Raw genomic sequence first — 6,444 nt, forward strand, 5'->3', positions numbered from 1 at the left:
GTGGGGGTGTGTGTGGGGGGTGGGGGGGGTGTGGGAGGGGATGTGGGGGGGGGTGTGTGGGGGGTGTGTGGGGGTGGGGGGGGGGTGTGTGGGGGGTGTGTGTGGGGGGGTGTGTGGGGGGGTGTGTGGGGGTGTATGGGGGTGGGGGGGTTGGTGGGGGGTGGTGTGTGGGGGGGTGTGGGGGGGTGTGTGGGGGTGTGGGGGTGGGGGGGTTGTGTGAGGGGTGTGTGTGGGGGGGTGTGTGGGGGGGTGTGTGTGGGGGTGTGTGTGGGGGTGTGGGGGGGAGTGTGTGGGGGTGTGGTGTGGGGGTGTGTGTGGGGGGGGTGTGGGGGGGGTGTGGGGGTGTGTGGGGGGGGGGTGGGGGGTGTGGGGGGGGTGTGTGTGGGGGGTGTGTGGGGTGTGTGGGGGGTGTGTGTGGGGGGTGTGTGGGGGGAGGGTGTGGGGGGGTGTGTGTGGGGGTGTTTGTGTGGGGTGTGTGGGGGTGTGTGTGGGGGGCTATGCGGGGGTGTGTGTGTGGGGTTGTGTGTGGGGGGGTGTGTGGGGTGTGTGTGGGTGTGTGTGGGGGTGTGTGTGGGGGGGGTGGTGTGTGTGGGTGTATGTGTGGGGTGTGGGGGTGGTGTGTGGGGGTGTGTGGGTGTGTGTGTGGGTGTGTGTGGGGTGTGTGTGTGGGTGTATGTGTGGGTGTGTGGGGGTGTGTGTGGGGGGTGTGTGGGTGTGTGTGGGGGTGTGGTGGGGGTGTGTGTGTGTGTGTGTGTGGGTGTGTGTGTGGGGGTGTGTGTGGGGGTGTGTGTGGGGGGGTGTGTGTGGGGGGTGTGTGGGGGGGGATGTGTGGGGGTGTGTGGGGGGGGGGTGTGGGGGTGTGTGTGGGGTGTGTGTGGGGGGTGTGTGGGTGTGTGTGTGGGTGTGTGGGGTGTGTGTGTGGGTGTATGTGTGGGTGTGGGGGGTGTGTGGGGGGGTGTGTGTGTGGGTGTGTGTGGGTGTGTGTGGGGTGTGTGTGGGGGTGTATGTGGGGGTGTGTTTGGGGGGGTGTGTGTGGGGGGTGTGTGGGGGGGGGGATGTGTGGGGGTGTGTGTGGGGGGGGTGTGGGGGTGTGTGTGGGGGGTGTGTGGGTGTGTGTGGGGGTGTGTGGGGGGGTGTGTGTGGGGGGTGTGTGGGGGTGTGTGTGGGGGTGTATGTGGGGGTGTGTTTGGGGGGGGTGTGTGGGGGGTGTGTGGGGGGGGATGTGTGGGGGTGTGTGTGGGGGGGGGTATGGGGGTGTGTGTGGGGGGGTGTGTGGGGGGGGGGGTGTGTGGGGGTGTGTGTGGGGAGCGGTAGTGTAGTGGTTAGCGCTACGCTGCGCAACGAACCTGGCGACCCGAGTTCGATTCCCGCTCACGGCCATAATCAGTGACGATTATCTGAACTGGTCCTAGGCCTCCTCTAGGTCGACTCAGCCTCAAATTAGTACCAGGTGCGGTGTGTCAAAACAGAGTCACTGGGGAGACAAAGGCAGCCGGGCGTGGTGCTGGCCACCCACGCCCTCGTGTGCCGTGCCGGCCTTCATAGGTGCTACTCGCTAACAGCACTTGCCCCAACAGTCTGTGAAGGCTATACGGGGGTCTTTGTCTTGGGGGGGGGGGGGTGATAACAAGGAGAGAGGCATAATAAATAAATAATCAATGTTCGAGTGTTTTCGCACAATTATTTTCTGTACGGTCGATGGACAGGAAACCCATTGCGGTGGTGGTGGTCGTGATGGTGGTGGTGTTGGTGGTGGTGGCGGTGGCGGTGGTGGTAGCGGCGGTGATGAAAGTGGCGGCGGTGGTGATGGTGGCGGCGGTGGTGGTGGTGATGGTGGTGGCGGTGGTGGTGATGGTGGTGGCGGTGGTGGTGATGGTGGTGGCGGTGGCGGGGTGGCAGTGGTAGCGGCGGTAGTGGCGGTGGTGGTGATGGTGGCAGCGGCAGTGGTGGTGATGGTGGTGGCGGTGGTGGTGATGGTGGTGATGGCGGTGGTGGTGGCAGCGGCGGTGGTGGTGATGGTGGTGGTGGCGGTGGTGGTGGCAGTGGTGGCGGTGATGGTGGTGGTGGTGGTTGGGGTGGTGGTGATGGCGGCGGTGGTGGCAGTGGCGGCGTCATAATTCACCGCAACGTCAAATCTCGTCGTCATCATCAGCAGCATCGTCATTGGCCACGGTCGATCCGCTGCTGGATGAAGGCATCACCCCCCACCCACCCACCGACATCTCTCTCACGATCACTTCGACGTGGCGATCCGCCCGGTACCGTTCGCACGTTCTCCGATCCTCGCCGATCCGTCTCCCCGCCGGTGTTCCCGTCGTCCCTGACCCCGTGGGGCCCTTCCTGGAACATCTGGTGTGACAAAAAGAGAAAAGAGCTTCACAGCTCATCGGATTCCTCCCGTTAATAAAATAAAGGTTCCGTCACCTCGGCTGCCACTCCGTTGAACACGTTGCAGGCTTTCGCGACCAATATTATTCACGATAATTGTTTTTTTTTACCCTTTTATCTGGCAACAAAACTGACAGCTTTTTATTTTTTACAAGGAGTCATGTTTGCATAGACCACAATACCTGCAGTCATAATGCAAACGCCTTTTGGCGTCATCTGGTCCAACACCATGTGAGACTAGGCTCTAGGGAAAGCTGTCTCGGTGTGGACCAATCAACTTCAAGGACAGTGCATACATTATCAGAGTTGTGTTGTTTTTTGTTTGCATTATGACTGCAGGTATTATGGTCTATGCAAACATGACTCCTTGTAAAAAAAATAGGTGTCAGTTTTGTTGCCAGATAAAAGGGTAAAAAAACAATTAGCATATTTTTTTTACTGGCAAATGAGGTTCCAATGGAATATTATTCACAATAAAGGTTGTTTGGGTGAGATCGCGTAAGTATAAATGTGTCGTGACCCTCCACCACCCGACACAGCCAATTAGTACGGGATTTGTCACGTAGCGAAAACGTCAATTAGTTACTAGTATTCTGGCAAGTCGCCTGATGATGCTGGATGTAATTAGCAGCGAAACGTCGTACTGCTCACATGGTAAATGATGTGGATTTACTCTCCAACACACCGGTGGGCTGAAGCAGTGACTAATTGGGTTGTTTTAACGTGACAAATCCCACTTACTGATTGGCCGTGTCGGGTGGTGGAGGGTTACGACACGACATTCATACTTACGCGAGTTAACCGCAAATAAGTAATATTAAAACTTTTTTAAAAACACCCTTTGATGAAATGTACCGTACCAGTAATGGAAGAACTCCACGACTCCAGGAAGTGGCCCCGATGCTTGCCATAACGAACGGGGCCGTGGCCAATTATAGTCAACGTCAGTTGAGCGTGGACAATTAGACCCGAGCCGAAACATAACATATGAAATAAAATGTTTTAAAATAAATGCTTTTTTTTTATTATTTTAGAAAATAGTATTGTCATCAGTATGACATAAGTATATCAAGTTTTCAGTTGATACCACATTGGGAAGTGGGTAAAAAATGAGTTACAAGATTTGAGGATACAACAACGACAACAGACAGAGTGAGTTAAATAAAAGCGTGTAAAAAAAAAACCCTTCATAATGCCACTCCGTTGTCAGTCTCCCAAACCCCTCGACCCCCCCTCCCCTCGTTTCCCTGCTACGGCTTCCGCCCAGCGGTGGTTCCTCTTAAATCTCTCTTGGGGTACGAGATGCCCATTCTGCGGTACCAGGGTCGGGACCGAATCCACGACCTCCTGCGTACCAGGCGAGGTAGTTAACATCTCACCACGAAGAGAGACAGACATTCATACTCTAAATACTGTATACAGCAGGCGTCAGGGTCGGGACCGAACCCACGAACTCCTGCATACGGGCGAGGTAGTTAACATCTCCTAGGCACCGCGGTGATGATGATGAGAGAGACACGCAAACTCCAAATATACAGCAGACATCGTCAGGGTCTGGACCGAACCCCGACCTCCTGCATACTAGGCGAGGTAGTAACATCTCACCACGGAGAGAGAGAGAGAGACACACGCAAACCCCAAATATACAGCAGACATTGTCAGGGTCGGATCGGACCCACGACCTCCTACGTACCGGGCGAAGTAGTTAACATCTCCTAGCCACCGGGGTAATGATAATGATGAGAGAGAGAAAGAGACGCAAACTCCAAATATACAGCAGCAGGCGTCAGGGTCGGGACCGAACTCACGACCTCCTGCATACCAGGCGAGGTAGTTAACATCTCACCACGGAGAGAGAGAGAGACACGCAAACTCCAAATCTACAGCAGGCGTCAGGGTCGGATGAAACCCACAACTTCCTGTATACCAGGCGAGGTAGTTAACATCTCCTAGCCACCGCGGTGATGATGATGATGAGAGAGAGAGAGGCAAACTCCAAATATACAGCAGACATCGTCAGGGTCGGGATCGGACCCACGACCTCCTGCGTACCGGGCGAGGTAGTTAACATCTCATAGCCACGACCACGGCGCTGTAGCCGCGCCAGGGACCTGGGATTAATCTGGGTGCCGTCAGCTTCGCTTAACGTGACATTCCACTGCCGCCCGCGGCCTCTTCATCGTCGCCACGCATCTTAAGCAGCCTTCTCGGCCGCGAAATCCGATGGCGCAATCTCTTTATTTATTTATTTCCCCACGCGTCGTTTTTCTCCCTCCGAGCTCGCAGCGTTTGCGTTTGCTGCGAGCTCGGCGTCGTCATCCGGAGCTCGCGCAGAGCGGTGCGGCCCCTCGTCCACGTTGAGGGGGACGCGGTCCCACGGAAGTGGAGACCCCAGAGCTACCTCTGAGATCCCCTGCTGTTTCCTCCTCCTCCTCTTCCTACTCCTCCTCTTCCTCCTCTGCCAGCGGCATTCAGAATAATGGGAGGTGCAGGGTGAATAGACAACAATCTAAAAAAAACACACACACAGATACATACACAGAGACACACACACAGACACACACACAGATACATACACAGAGACACACACACACAGATACATACACAGAGACACACACACATACACACACACAGATACATACACAGACACACACACAGACAGATACACAGACACAAAGATACAGATACATACACACACAGACACACACAGAGATACATACACACACATATACATACACAGACACACATATACATAACAGACACACACAGGCACATACACACAGACACACACACAGATGCATATACAGATACATACACAGACACACAGAGACACACACAGACCACAACAACAACCGCCATTCGCCACGAAGTGGCGGTGACGTCACCACGACGCTTGTGCCAGGCCATGTGCACCTTGAGGCCACGTGAAGTGTCGAACGCCCGCTGGCACGAGGTCACGGGGCAGACCCAGCAGGTGCCACGGGTCGACTGACTGAGATGACCGAGATGACTGGCTGATGCACCACCTGTGCCCCCTACTGTGCCAATTTGCTGTGTTTTAGCAACCCGGCGCTTCGTTCGTTGTTGTGAGCGTCGCTCCTTCGCCCTCCGTTGTTGTTGAAGGGCGACTGCCTCCAAACTGCCCAGTAGCGTCCTTTACGAGCCTCCTGCACAGAGGCCGATCTTGACACCGCTGGCACACACAGATACATACACACAGACACACACACACTAAAAGGGACGGATGCCGAATGAAATTTCACAGAACACCACGAAATGATACTTCCGATAGCCCGCCTCTGTGCCCACGACATCTTCTTTTACCCTCAGTGAACACCTCCACGTGAACTGCGGGGGCTACCCCCAACCTTTTTCAAGACGAGTGGCCAGCGTGTCAGAGTCAGGAGACGTGGGGGGAGGCCGGGGTGGGTGGGTTGGCGGGTGGAGGGTCTAAAGATCTCCCTCTAGTGGGAGACACTTCCATCGGCAGCGGCTCGAGCGAGCACTTGCAGGATTGCGCCTTCACCAGTCCCACTTGGGGGGGGGGGGGCGTAGATTCTTAACGAGTTGATAATTAGTGTTTTACCCTTCTATCTGGCAACAAAACTGACACCTTTTTTTACAAGGAGTCATGTTTGCATAGACCACAATACCTGCAGTCATAATGCAAACAAAAAACATAACTCTGATAATGTGCACTGTCCTTGAAGTTGATTGGTCCACACCCGAGACAGCTTTCCTTAGAGCCTATGATGGCGTCATCTGGGCCAAGCCATTACGACTGCAGGTTTTGTGGTCTATGCAAACATGACTCCTTGTAAAAAAAAGGTGTCAGTTTTGTTGCCAGATAGAAGGGTAAAAGAACAATTATCATATTTTTTACTGGCAAATGAGGTTCCAATGGTCTTAACGAGTTGTCCAGCAACTGCGAACCACCGTCAACCGTGATCGTGAGGATCTCCCTCGTTTTTTTACGATCAGTGGAAACAAGAAGATGCTCGGTGTAGTCGGCACTTTGCTTCGTTCATCATTTAGTTTTTTATGTGCCCCCCCTGT

The sequence above is a fragment of the Lethenteron reissneri genome, unplaced genomic scaffold, assembly GCF_015708825.2.
Source record: "Lethenteron reissneri isolate LAM-NWPU_2019-01 unplaced genomic scaffold, ASM1570882v1 scaffold_1640, whole genome shotgun sequence".
Lineage (NCBI taxonomy): Eukaryota > Metazoa > Chordata > Hyperoartia > Petromyzontiformes > Petromyzontidae > Lethenteron > Lethenteron reissneri.